The 14,230-nt window shown below is 40.5% G+C and overlaps 1 protein-coding gene across 9 annotated transcripts in view; it reads left to right on the top strand.

The window, feature by feature from the left end:
- Positions 1-14,230, top strand: part of TRIM2 (tripartite motif containing 2) — an 87,026-nt gene that overhangs the window by 23,364 nt on the left and 49,432 nt on the right. Inside the window, exon 1 of one of the 9 annotated variants that reach the window (XM_072333902.1) lies at positions 5,469-5,754. The exons of 7 other annotated variants lie outside the window; for them this stretch is intronic. The gene's annotated coding sequence lies outside the window, so the exon portion shown is untranslated. Of the gene's footprint in view, positions 1-5,468; positions 5,755-14,230 lie in introns of those variants that run through there. One more of the 9 variants, XM_072333903.1, reaches the window with a different exon arrangement.

Below are 14,230 nucleotides of genomic sequence, written 5' to 3'. Positions count from 1 at the left end.
CCAGGCTCCCCTTTACCTCTTCCCCGAGGGAATCTCTGGGTCCTCAGGCTCTGTTCTAATGCAGCAACAGTAACAGCTACTATTGTTCTTCCCAGTTTCATTACTTCCATGCTATCTCTGTTTCTCAATCATTTTTTCCAGATCCCTCACCTCTTTTCTCAGTAAGGACATCCCTGTTACACCTTGCTCAACTTTGCCTTCCTCAGTCTGTGTCTTTCCCAAACCCTTTTCACTTCCCAAACTTTCATCATTACAGAAATTACTAACACTGTATTTCCGTTTCACCCTCTCTCCTCCCCAGGCTTCCAGTGCTAACACTGGGATATCGGGTTTCCTTAGATCTCTGCAGATGAAGGCTATTCTTACTTCCAATGTCCGGTCCCACCCCCATTCACAAGTAATACGCTCTTTACAGCTACAGAGGGAGTCTCTGGTCCCCAGCTCTCTCACTCCACGTTGTTCTTATAAGCCGCGATGGGGTTTGTATATTCTAATATTCTAAACTCACTGTTTTCTTTAACCCTTTTCCCGGCTGTTTTCTTTTTTTTCACCTTTTTCCCCCCAAAATTCCTCTATTTGTACCCTCACAATTGCACTTCCACGTACCATCAAAATGGTTTCTCCCACTCCCTTCAAAATCCACAAAGCAAACAATACTTCTGCTTCCACAACCACCCAGCACTTAGCCTCATGCTTAGGGTACTCAGTAATAAAACTAGTCCCACTACTTCATTTATGTTCCTAGATTCTTATTCAATATTCCCCCTGGTTCACCAGCAGTATTTCTCCAGTGAGCCAAAATAAAACTCAGGGGGTTTTCTCAGTATCTCTTTAGACACCCCTTGTCCCATAGCAGCCTCTTAGTGAGCACTTTCACAACATAAACATTTAACAATCACAAAGACAGTGACAATAATCAGTACAATTTATCCTCAGGATATCCTCTCTCTGCCTCCCTCTAGGGCCCAAACTTCCCTCTGTATTCCTTTCTCACCCACCTAATCACACCTATTTCTTCTCCAATATACAACATACCTAATATAAACATTTCCATCCATGAGTAAAAATTAGGCTCTAGAAATTGTTCTAATTATTCTGCTACTCTTAGAGGATCCTCAGTTAAGGAATTCATATCCTTCTTGAAACTCCTAACCTTTCTGCTAGTAAAAACAGTAGGCATTAGCATACCCTGTTTTCCTTTGACCTAAGGAGACTTCCCTAAGAGGATAAAGTTAAGTATTAGTAAGGTTACTATTAGAGAAAGGAAAACTGTCCAGGTCCTGTTTACATTGTTCCAATTCCCTCAGTAACTGAGAGTGCATACTCTATCTATGACCTTGCAGGAGATCAGCAGCTGGGGCACTCCCCTTCTCTGGGGAGAATGCTGACTCCATTGCTTTAGAAACTGAAGGGGGAGGAAGTTATCTAAGGGATCCCATTTATGATCTTTCTGCTTCTCTTTCCTTTTAGTTTTGAACTTTGACTCCTTCTTGTGAGGAACTATTTTACTTCTTGCACCCATTAAGCAGCATAAGCCAATTCTGTTTCGGAGAAAGGAGTCTTACTGTTTACATATAAATCAACATCTGACAAGTCCAGTCTTTTTCAGACCCTTATTTTGGTCAAAATAATGATTTTCCCCATAGTGGCTTTCTAGGCTATGCATGTATACAGTATTTAAACATATTTTTCCTGTTCTTGTCCATGGTTTGGGGATTATTTTTCCAATTCTGAAGCTTCTTCCCAAGGTGCTATCTTTAGGCACAATTTTGAGGATCTTTTTCCCCTGTTCTTGGGAGCTCCTATTCCCCATCCCTCCAGAATGCTGCTGTGAACTACCCAGCTCACAGGTTACCACACTATGATTCTTGGATTTAGGGTCAATCCCTCTGGAGTACCTCACTTTCATTAAATAGGGGTGTACTGCTGGCACTACATCAAGTGCACAGTGTACTGCACACCAACAGCTCCCTCCCAAGTCTCAACCGGCCCTCAAGACAAGAATTTAATTTCCTTACCTTGGTCCATACGCAAAGTTACCAAGTCTGCAGGGGTCAACACCTGTGCCTAACTGCCCCTTGGCTCTCACAAAGCCTGTCCTTTATCTAACAGTCTTGGTTTCCTATTGGCCATTTTGAGGAGTCACCTCATCACCCAGACTGGACTGCTGAAATCCGTGTGATGCATCTATCCTGTCCAGGGCAGTAGGGGGGTTCCCCAAAGAGGTGATAATTATTATCCTAGACAAGCCCCCAAATTGTTGGAAATATCCAAATAATTTTGTCAGGATGGTATCTCTGATAAAAGCAGATTTTATTTGTGATTGCAATGGCAGGTGTCCCACAAGCAGGAGTGCCCCTAAGGGCACAATGACAGCTTTTGTGCCTTGTTTCTCTCCCCCCCCCCCCCATGTCATGACTTGTTCTGTGGTTTGATCAGCCTCATGCAGGATATTCATGCATGTGTACAGAGAGTATTACATATTTGCTTCAGCTATATACTGAGTGTGCATTCCTGGGGAAGGTTCACCTAGAGAAGTGATGCAAACTATCAGAGATCCCTCCCTTCCCCCCACCCAGTAAAGTAGAAAGACTCCCAAAAAGTACTATGGCAGTGGAGACCATGAAATAAAATATATATATATATCTTATTCTAATGCAGAAATAATATTTGATTCTCACACAGTGGACTCAGTGGGAGCAGAATCTAACTTGATAGAGATGTTTTCTACCACCTACCATGCATCATAACCTGTGTCACTTACTGAGGAGGGACAATTTTCCTTGCTTTAACAGGCACACAATGCCATTTAAAAAAATCTTTGGAAAACTTAAACACAAAGCTGCATATTATCATTATAGTCAAGACCTAAGCTGCATCATTGTTTACCCTTATTGTAGGGTACCCGTGAGATAAGCGTAAATTAATGTCTTTATTCTTCAGGGAAAGAAAATGCATCACAAAACGAGAGCTGTAATTTCCACTGACTCTCCACTTCATCTGACCAAAAGGGATTTTTTATTCCAAAGATAAGTCATTCCATTTGACATATGCTATGTCAGAGTGAATGGAAAGACAGCCTGTATGTCCAAGAAGCCACACAATGGCTACTCTGTTGCACCCTCACGAACAAATTTTTGTCCCCAGATCTGAACTCTGCTCTTCCAGAGAAAAGAATCACAGAACTGCCAAGGTTGGAAAAGACCTCCAGGATCATCCAGTCCAACTGTAACCAGTTTTCATGGAAAACATCAGTCCTGATTAAAAAAACAAACAAGAAGTAGTGGGTTCACTTCACTTGATTGTTAGGCAAGAGAAAAATATCTCTTAACAAACCCTGTGTATCTTCGCTTTAGCTGATGTCTCTGCATTTCAAGTGTTTCAAATTGATGGTCTCATTGGCTTTCTGGAGTAACTCTGATAAAATAGTGAAAAGTTTTAAGTGTATCTGGGGATCTTTGTTTGCATGAAGCTGCATCTTAAGAATGTGAATGAAGTCATGGACAGCTTTATTTATGACAGGACCTGAACAAGATGCAATGACATCTAACTGTAATATTCCTGGAGAATAGCAGGTCCAAGTTCAAGTGTTAGCAGTGGGAGAACAGAACTAAAGAAAAGGAAAAAATGCTAGACTTCAGGCCAAAGATGTGGTAGAATTTGAGTTGTAGGATATGTGAAATCTGTTCTTGTATACTTTTTGCTTGTGTGTCTAATAATATGGCTGAGCTCATGTTACATTGGATCAAAAGCTTGTATTCACTTATCTTGGAGGGCTGCCTGTTATCACAAAAGCTGTGGGGATATAATATCTTCAAGAGTTCTGGCCCTCTCTCAAAACCTTGGGCTATCAAAAGAGGGAAAAAAAAAAAAAAAAGTGTGTGCACCATCAAGCCTCTGAATCCTGAATTTAATCAGAGCAGTAGATCTTTGAATACCTGAAAATAGGGTGTGAAAATGGCTTTAGGAGTGTTGGAAATATCCCAATAATTTATCAGGATGGTATCTCTCTCTCTGATACAGCAGATTTTATTTGCAATTGCAATGGTGGGCATCCTGCAAGCAGGAGCGCCTGCAGAAAACAGCCTTACATCTTTTATGCCCTGTTACCCAATGCTTATCTTTTCCTTCCCTGGTTCCTTATTGTCTGAGTACTTCAGGTTCACAAATCTTCCTGATACAAAAACATAAATTGTTTCTATCTAAGCATGTATATTGCTATTTAACCTCTAACATTTGCTTCCATTATTTCTGGACATCTGCTTGTCCTTGCATAGAGCTAAGCTTGGAAGGATAAAGGGGAGTATCTTGATGCCTGCCTGTTGCATCCCAGCCTATCCACAGAGCCAGACAATCTGGCCTTTGTGTGGAGGCCCTGGCTTCTTTGATGTTTCTTAAGTCTGTTTTTCTTTTGCTGAGGGTCTCTTATTCAAACAGAATAGCCTTACAACCTGTTTTCTGGTCCATTATATAAATATATATAGTATATAACCATACCATTCGCAACATTGAAAAGCTACTGCAGTTTTGCAAGCAAGAATTAACCACGTAATTCAGCAGTTATATTTCTAAAATATGCTACTGAGATATATGGTATTTCTGCTTTTTCACATCAGCTGTTTCTAAGGGGAAGTTACAAAATACAAACACATTGTGCTCTACTTTTTCAGATTGATTCCCCCTTTTCAATATCTAATGCAGAAGCATTCTGTTCCTACAGGAGCTTCAAGCCACCAGCATTTTCTAGGTGCTTTTAGAGACTTTGTTTGTGATACTTTTGATTAAACTGCTCATTGCTGTAATTAATAGACAGGATCACCTCTGAGGCTTTCCATCAGGCAGTTCTTTACTAATTCTCCTGAGAGGAAATTGCAACTAAGAAACCCGCAGTAAATATACTTCCCACCTGGAAGTGTTTAAAGTATGTGAGTCTGCATTCTGTTTGCTGTTAAAGAAAACCAGGCTGTTCTACATGACTTGCTAAACTATTGAACTGTTTTAAAAGCAATGCACAGTGTTGTTTTTTGTTTGTTTGTTTAAAAAAAAGAAAGCATATGTATTTATTTTAAATTCCTGTTCCAGAAGGGCTGTTCGTGCTGGGAGAGGTGCTGCAGGCTCACTTTGTTTCCCTAGGGGGGAGTGCTGCCCAGCACCTCCCTGTGCAATGTGCTGCTCAGGGTGCCTGGGGGCTGCTGGGGGGCAATTAGCCAGCCAGCCCAGCCACATGTGTGACAGAGAGCAGGTTGGTGTGGCGCTGGCTGTTTATTTTTAAAGCCTTTGTACCTCAGGTTACTTGTAGGGCTGGTGCCTGGGGAGTTCAGCGTAAACCAAGCTGTTTATGTTGCCTGCTTTGCTTGTAATTCACAATTTATGAAAACCTGATGGGTGACTTCATGCTCTGCAAGTTAGTGTGCGGATGGGAGCTTCTAACATAAGAGCAGCTTTTACAGAAAACATTGAGTTAAGAAGATTCAGGCTCAAGCTAGGTTGCTTCTTCCCTCCCCCCCTTCTGTCTATTTTTACTGCATCACTGGTACGTGTCCAAGGAGAGTCAGACATATCACTCGGAAATACGAGGGGATAAACTTTTGGCTGTTGGTTTTCTTCCGGCTGAGCAACTCCAGAGAAAATGAACAGAGAGCGAAATAAGAGAGATTTCTTTAGGAGTACTGTTTTGACCATCTTCTCTGCCAACACCAGTGTAGAAAACTGAAGAAACCTCAGCAGTCCTTTCCCAGCGTTTCTCTAAACAATGTAAGTTACCTTTTCACACGTGTCTCTAACTGTCCTTTTGCTTTTCATGCTTTCGAGTGCTTTGGGAGAGTAGGGGTTCAGCAGGAAACCCTTGCCAGGAGCTCTGCTGTGCGGAGCAGCGAGTGCTTTGTGTAAATGTCTTTTTCCACACTCAGGGTAGTAGTAGTGGTGGAGGATGAGTGCCGTGACACCACCTTTCCTTGGCAGTCATGATAGCTTGACTTTGGGTGCCTGTCAGAACCTTTGCATTTGTTTGTAGTTGGCAAGTACAATAGCAAATATTCTGACTGAACTGTGTGTGTCGAGCTTGCTGTAAGTGCCAGCATTTCAAAGGGGACTGTGTGATGCTGTGTAAAGAGGACAGGATGTGACAGGGGAAAACAAATGTTTCCTGCTCTTTAATGCTTAAAAGGAATAATTGGAACAGAGCCAAACAGCTTGCCTAGGAAAGAAATAGTGATGTTTATTCAAAGCAAAATAATGACTCTGTTAAGCTGAGAGGACAGTGTTGAGGTATAATTAAGAGGGAAAGTTTTACATCTCACAGGTGTTAGGTTTTTTGAAGGTGGCAGCTGACTTTAGAGCTGCCATGTTATGTTGTTCTGGTTTTGTGAAGAACAAGTCAAGCTATTACCCGATGTTTATATTCCTTGCTAAGCGTCCTTCTCCACACCTCCTCCCTCCCCGTGCTACTTTAAGTTTATTCTACTATTTTCAACATGCATTCCAGGCAGACTGTCAGGCAGACTGACAGGTTTAACTAAGAGCAAAAAATTATAAGATACCAAGAATAAAGCAATAATCATCCTGGAGTTAAGTATTCATCAGGCCAAAACAGTTGCATAAATGTCTGTGTGTGTGTAACAAAACTGTGGCAAAAGCACAGTGACTGAGTATTGGTCAAGTAAGGACGTGGTATGAGAGAAGCTGCCTCCTGTTGCAGCCTCAGACCATTTGTCTTTGAGGGCAGTGGATTTGTTACCTGGCTAACAGTTCTGTGACCAACTATTGTGACATAATCGTCAGAAGCTCTTTCCTTAAAATTCCACCCTTCTGCTCATGTAAGAGCTGACCAAGAATTGACCAGTGATGCCAACGAGATCTTCAGGATAATGTCTATGTTTAATGCCTTTATTGTGTCCGGTGAGTGGTGTCGGGTCTTAAGTGATTGTCTTCTTTGTGGAAGTTATTTTCTATTAGAAGTTCAGTGGAATCTTGATTTTGAGGCAAGGTATGTAACAAGCCATGCCTGTTGCTTGACAGCACATACAAACACTGAATTATTCTGCATCCCACAGTATGCACTGTATGTTTGGGAAGTTAGGTCTTGTTTGGACGAAGATGGCAATGGAGCTGGGGGATTTCCCAAACTCTTGGTAGTATTTCTTCTCTGGCAGTCTCACCCTAAAGGTCTTATTGTTTCCTAGAAAATCCTGGATAATTAATGCTTGAAGCCATCTTGAAAACATCTTGGGCTTGTCTTTGCCTGATAATGGAATTTCATTAATTCATAACAAAACTAGGATTTGGACAGCTTGTATAAACAAAGCAATCCTCCTGATTTCTTTGAGGAAAACTAGGGAATGAAATGAACTGGAAATTCAGAGAACAAGGAGCTGTATGTTGCTATAGTAAGCTAAAATTGAATCATCTGCAAAAAATATTGAATATGCAGTTTTAGAGAAATATAATACTGTGACATCGATTTATACAAAAAACAAAAGCACAGCGTGGAATGTTGGGAGAGATCCTTGAGCCAAATGTGAAAAAAATTGGATTTGATCAGTTGGCAAGCAAATTGCCTGATCAAAATTAAAAATGCCTGAGGATACGAGTATAGCTGGTTTGAACTCCTTGTTTACATAGAGCAGCAAACACATCTTTTCTCCAAATAATAAATTCCAGCTCATAAGGAATAATTCTTAATACTATTGAACTGTAAAAGAATCATGTGAATTATTTTTTTCTTTTTTACGTACAGTGCAGTGTTCTGTGTCAGAGAAATCCATCAATTCTGTATCTACAGATGCAGAGGTGTTGGTTTTTTTTTTTTCTTCTCCTTTGCCCTAAAACCCCCCAGACTTTCTCCTGGACATCTACCCCCAAATACCCTGTAATTTGCTGGATAATATATATGAACTGGCTTTTCAAATTGGGTTTCAAGGACTATGTTGAAGAAGTCCCGTGACTCTTAGAATAGAATGCACAATCACCGATGCTATGTTTGGCCGACACCGTCAACCAAAATTAGATATGCTATTTCCAGAGACTGTAGGTTGTGGTTTAAGGAAAAGAATAAAAAGCAACTATCCGTGTGTCATGAACAAAGCAATAAAAGGCTCCAAAACAAAATACGTAAGTAGTAATTGTTTGGAAGTTACTCAAGTATCGAAATACTGTCAGGAGAAGAACAGGACCTATGATCCATATAGATAGGTTTCCATCTCTTTGTTCCTCTGCTTTTGATGGCTTGTTTTTTTAGGTTTTGTTGCTTCTGTTTGGGCCTGCTGTTGTGTTTAGATGACCCCATTGGGGGTGGTCTCTTGGTGTGCTGTAAGGTGACTTGTGCCTGCGATAACAGGAGCTGCTTGGCTGCAAATGTTGATCAAATTCAAATTGTAAGGATTCCCAGCTTGCACAGAAGAAAATTCACACTGACATTTGGAGAGATGTAAATGGCATTTATCAACCTTTCTGAACCATTTTATTTATATGAAGACCAGGTTTCATTTATGTGATTGAAATAACAAAATATTTGTAGTATAAATTGTAATATTAAAGTCAGTTGGCTACTATTTTCTACCATATTTTCTCCATCCCTGTAGTTTTTCAAGAAAAGGGTAGGTGACACATTGAATGACATGGGTTAGTGGGCATGGTGGTGATGGGCTGGTGGTTGTACTAGGTAATCCTTCTGGTTTCTTCCAACCTTAATGATGCTGTGATTCTATGGAAAACTTTGTGAACCTTTTCTGTCACAGAATCTGTAGACATATCCTGACATTGCATGTCACTCCTCCTAGTAATTGGAATGTTCTGCTATGTTTGGATTACTAACTGCTTATTTTAAAAGGTAAAAGTAGAAATATAGTTTGTAACTGGAATAGTATGAAGTGAAATAAATGACATAGCATGCCATTCTAATGGGGAGAGCAGGGGGATCGAGTCAGATGAGAGGTCTGCTGGCCACCAGGCAGCCTTCCTGCTTGCCAGGTGGGCTTTAGGGCACAAACTCACAAGTGAATCACATTTGAAAGGAAGAATTGAAACAACTGGAATATACTTCTTGAGGCTGTGAACAGCAAGTGTAACAGGTAGATGATGTCTGTCTCCGTCCGCCTTGCTACTAGTTAGCTACAGTGCGGTTAAAAAAGGCATGGCTAAATTAAGAAGGTTGCTAATCGTGGATATGTACAAAATGTTAACAGCGTGTATTCTGGCACCTCATATGTTTCATGGAGATCCGGTTGACACAAGCATCAAAATATATCCTGTATAACTGGACTGCTACAGTAGTTTACAAACAAAGTGCTGCAGAAATGGCTACAACACTTTACTGTCTACAGTAACATTAAGAATATGCTTTGCACCCTGGAGAAGACAAATGATACAAAAATGAACCATATCTGTCTACAGTCTAAAAGGTCCCCTGGAAGTACTGGACAGCTCAGCTTTTTCTGGTCAGCACTTTTGTTCAGGTATTATTTATTCTCTTTCACTTTAATAGTGCTGAATATTTTTAGGCTTGGATGCATGTTGTTAGTAGATGCATCTGTAGGCCTCAAGTCAGGATGGATTCTTTCTGCAAAAGAGACATAAAGATTGGAGTAGATACAGTTTCATTTTAAAACCATTCTAAATGTTTTAAATGCATGAGATGAATGTTCAGCAATCTGTCTGATCCTAATCCAGTATGGATTTATTTGCTTTAATGTTATTAGCCTAAACATGTGTATGATTAGTTTATTTCTGGATGACTTTCTGTTTTTTTTTTTTTGTCATGTAAAGCCACTCTGACTGTTTGGGTTTTTTCTTTCCATTCTGAAAATGCAGAGTGATGATCCTTTCTCCCTCTCTTTATTTTTTCATTTTTTTAATGAGTGCTGAATGTTAGTTGTCCTTTCATTGAACTCATGATTTGAAAAAATAGAGTGATGGCTTGAAGGAAAAGTATAAATTTCAGTCTCTGCAAAGGTTTATACTGTACCTGCCTCCTCCAGTGTCAAAGTTTAGTTGATCTGGATTATCTTGAGATCGAAGGTATGTGGTATCTACCAGTATGTTTTGTGAACTGCTCAGAAGTTGACTTAGCAAAAAAAGAGCTATGGTCAGATTATTTAAAAAATAAAAAAAGGAAAAAAATAAAAAAAAAAATGCATTCAAAAGATTTTGCTGAACTTGGAAATACTCTTGCAAAGATTCCAACAATTACATCTTTGTGTGCCTCTAAATGCCTTAAATTCTACAGCAGTCCTTGGAGAAACTTAATACGTGTATCATGTTTGACTCATGGTCTATATTATTAGAGAATTTGCCTGCTCTTTAAGAAGCACGGCTTCCAAAAGGGCAGATGCTTATTTTTTCACCAGTTCTTCTGAGAACAGTTTTTTGTTGTACTTACTGTAAAGAAATGCTTATTAGTTCCTCGGGAACTAAAACAACCACTAGGGATGAGAACTCAGAACTGATGAATGAGCCTTTGCAGCACGCATCAACTGGAGGAAAAGGAAAAAGAGGAAAAGTGAATACAGTTTATGTATTCACACCATGATTTTTTCCCCCCTTCCAATGGGGAAACAGTATTTGCAAAATACACTGTTACAACTTTCTCTCCTTTAATACCCATGTTGGTGGAAGAGATAATGTAAACATTCAGGGATTAACCCTCACAAGATAAGTCTCTGTAGGTGTTTCTTGTTATATTTAGAGCTTAAGTAATTGCACTCTGTCAGAGCTGGAAAACTTAAGACCCAAGAAATCAGAACCTAATTTCTTGCCATCTGAGGGTTTTTCTTTGTTGTTGTTTTTTGGCCTGAATGTTACTGGTACAGGTTAGCATGTGGATTTCCCAATGTACTTGGAGGGAAAGAAAAAAAGAAAAGGAAAAAAAGTGAATATTTCCTGTGTTTCAACAGAAGATGCATGTTGCACAACCTTGATTCCAGGTGAGAATAGCAGGAAGGCTTCTTCCCATGTTGAGCTTCCAGGGTGCACATCTGAGCTGTGGAGTGGTTGCCTCCACCTTGTGAGCAACCATCACTGTTTTGCCACAACATGTGTACTTGCAGAAGGCACGCTCTGTGGTGTGCAGCCTCTGAAGGGGCTTCTGCTGGGGAAGGTGGATGGCTTTGAAAGGAGAGTCAGGGCAGAAATAAAAGCCTAATTTCCTCAAGCTCGATTGCATTGCATTTAGAATAATACAGAGTACTTCTGCAGAAAAGCAGAACAAATGGCAGTCTTAAGGAAATACCACTCTTGGCTGGTTTTTTTTCTTTAGGATGAACAGTGTTTGAAAAGGAAGGAGGAGGTGAGAGGAAATGCTGGGTTTGTATTCATTTACTATAAAAAAAGTTCTCTTTGGAGTGATGACCAGTCGGTCTCCATCATTTTGTCTTGTTCTTAGAAACTTGCTGAAGATGTACTGTGGCCCTCAGTGACATAGTCCATATGCAGTAGTGTATTAAGGCAACTGTCTGATGGATTAATTTCATCTGATAGTCACAAATGGCAGGGCTCTGCTAAGCAATAAGAACATCCCTGTAGCACCATTATCATCCATCTGCTCTGCCAAAAGGGAGTGGCTTCTATGGCAACTCCTCTGATGTCTATACCAAGTATTTTGAAGCTCTGACTGGGTCAAGTCAGAAGTAAATCTAGCTCAGCCTTGTAATTTAAATGTTGACTGATGGTAGATGAAGATGGTAGATGAGCATAAGAATAGATCAGACAAATAATGGTACTCCCCAGAGCACTCTTTCATCTTCAGTGATTCGTGCTTCCAGCTCTGCTTCTAGTAGAGGTGGTTTCTCTGTAGTTAAAAATCTTTAATCAGTATATCCTTCATGAGTTTGTCATTCTCGCCCAGAATGAATGTAATATATTAAAAGCTGTATCACCCTGGGGCAGTAAGATTCACAGATCATAGGATGGAGTATTTAGTACCTTAATGGTAGCCTTAAAGGAGCTTCTCTTCTATGGCCAGTAAAAAGCAAGAGTAAAATGCAACAAGATACTGATAGTGAATAAGAATTAAACTGTGAATAAAATTTAACTCAGTATCCCAAGAGTATCTATTTGAAATGTGTGTATATTTGAAATCCCACAAGGATTTCTCTGTTACTTCAGATAGAGGCACCTACAGCTGGTTACTTCACATACTTCTCTAACTGCTGGTGTTTTGATGATACTGTGTATCACTTGTCTCAAGAACAGCATGGTACATCCTGTCAGAGTCATGGTGAATATTGCTTCTAAATTCTCAGGCAGCATTTACAGCTCTTCATAGAAACTGCAGGAAGAAGAAGTTGCCAAGGTCTGATCCTGTTTTCTGACTGCAAAATATTTGGGCTGCATATGCTACTGTTTTGTGCTGCTTTCCTTAGAAAAACAGCCTTCATCCAAACTAATGGCTTACTATAAAAACTTATTTCATAGTGTAGGAAGGTACTTGGTCAGTTTGTGCCATTGTGGTTAAATAGCAATAGCTAAGTTGTAAGGCCTTAGCTCATGGACTAAGCTATGCTTGTACAGGCTGTGTTCTGTGTAGCTGTGGGATTCTGGTACTTGAGTGAGACTGCTGGGTGCTATCATAGTCCAAATGATATCACAGCTAATTTAAGACAATATTGCTCTTGTCCCGAGACCAGTGTTTTTTCCAAGTGCCTTTCTAATTTAAAAATACAGCTGCATTCACATGGTTATTGTTTGTGAGGCTTTCTCCTAACTTCTGCTTCCAGTACTTATAAGGGTACTGAATTTCCTAGAAAATAATAAAGATGTATTTTGATATAGGAGTGTAAATACCAGGTATCATGTATTGGCTTGAGAATCTTAAAAACACTGTCATGTGAGCTATTTTAAAGTTAGGATGTTAATTTTAAGAGATAAATATTAATGCAGGAAGGTCTGTACAAGGGTCTCCTGTGAATGTAATTTGTGCAGAGGTCTGTGGCATATTGTCAAGTGTTGGGAATCTGCTTCTGATCAGCCTTTCAGCACCCCTGTAGGAGACTTGGACATGGCAGTGTCTGCTGTAGCTGTAGTGAAACTGCCATGGCAATGCACAATGGGAATTCAGATAAGGCACAAGATCTGAGGAACACATCATCTATGCTGTAGAAAAGTTTTGTTTTTGTTTTTTTTTTTCCCCATAACACCGGTTCTTTCGATAGGAGCACTGAAGTGCAGTCAGCAAGCCAGTGTCCTTGCTACAGGCTAGATAGGCATGTTTACTTGGTGGATTTCAGCCACTGGGTGTTCCCAAGTCATTAAGTGCTGGAGCTGACTAATGCTAAGTCAAACGTAGTGACCTGTGAGTGTGGAGGAGGGGACAGCAGCTGACAGGCTTGGATTCTGTGTGCTTGAAGCTCCTCGGGGGAAGCCATTGATTGCTTTTTGTTATTGTGGTTTGGTCGATTTAGCTGTTGTGCATACAGCCATTGTTATAACGAGGGGGCTCCTCTTGCCAAGGTTATTCTGACACTGCTGCACTGTAACTGGTGCTGCCAGAATACCTGCTGTGTGCAGCTGCATGTTTACCTAGTTCTGGGAAAGTTCAGTTGTGTAATTACTGGCATAAGGAGCCTGCCTGGGTAAACCTCAGCCTGCCACTTAATGCTTGACTGAGGGCTTCGCTGAACCCAAGGAAAGACCATATGCTTAAACATACCACTGTGTGTTTGAAAGACATTTTGGTTCAGAAGACATAGCAGACACAGAAGGTAACATCGCAGTTGGGCTCCGAGCAAGAAAACAAGGTGAACATTGTGCAAAAGTTCAGGTAAATGCAGAGACGTGGACAGCAGTACTTCATCCTTAAAACAAGCACTGTGGGGTTTGTGAGCCTGTGCAGGGGCTGGAGAGGGGCTCTTTTCAATCTGATCTTTCCCAGTCCCTCTCCTGTATGTGCTTTTGGCAGAAACCTATCTGCTCAGGCACCTTATTTTTCCAGACTGTGTGCTATGGAGATTCCTGTGCTCTCTGCCTCCTTTGCTTGCTTTTTGAATGTTTATGTTCCATGCACTGTTTCTTGCCATGAAACATCTAATTTTTCCCCCTAGTTTATTTTCCATGCACTTTTTCTGCTGAGGTGGGGCGTTTTGAAGGTTGCAAAAGAAAAACAAGCAAACAAACAGAACAACAAAAGGGCTGGCAGTATCTGTGTTAAGTTGTACAAGATGTGTGGCACGTGGTGAGAGCTGGGTGCTGCCCTGTCCCATGCTGATTTTAACTTTGTGCTAGATCACCAGAATCCAAC

Source organism: Excalfactoria chinensis, chromosome 4, assembly GCF_039878825.1.
Source record: "Excalfactoria chinensis isolate bCotChi1 chromosome 4, bCotChi1.hap2, whole genome shotgun sequence".
Lineage (NCBI taxonomy): Eukaryota > Metazoa > Chordata > Aves > Galliformes > Phasianidae > Excalfactoria > Excalfactoria chinensis.
This window is presented reverse-complemented; position numbering and strand designations above follow the sequence as displayed.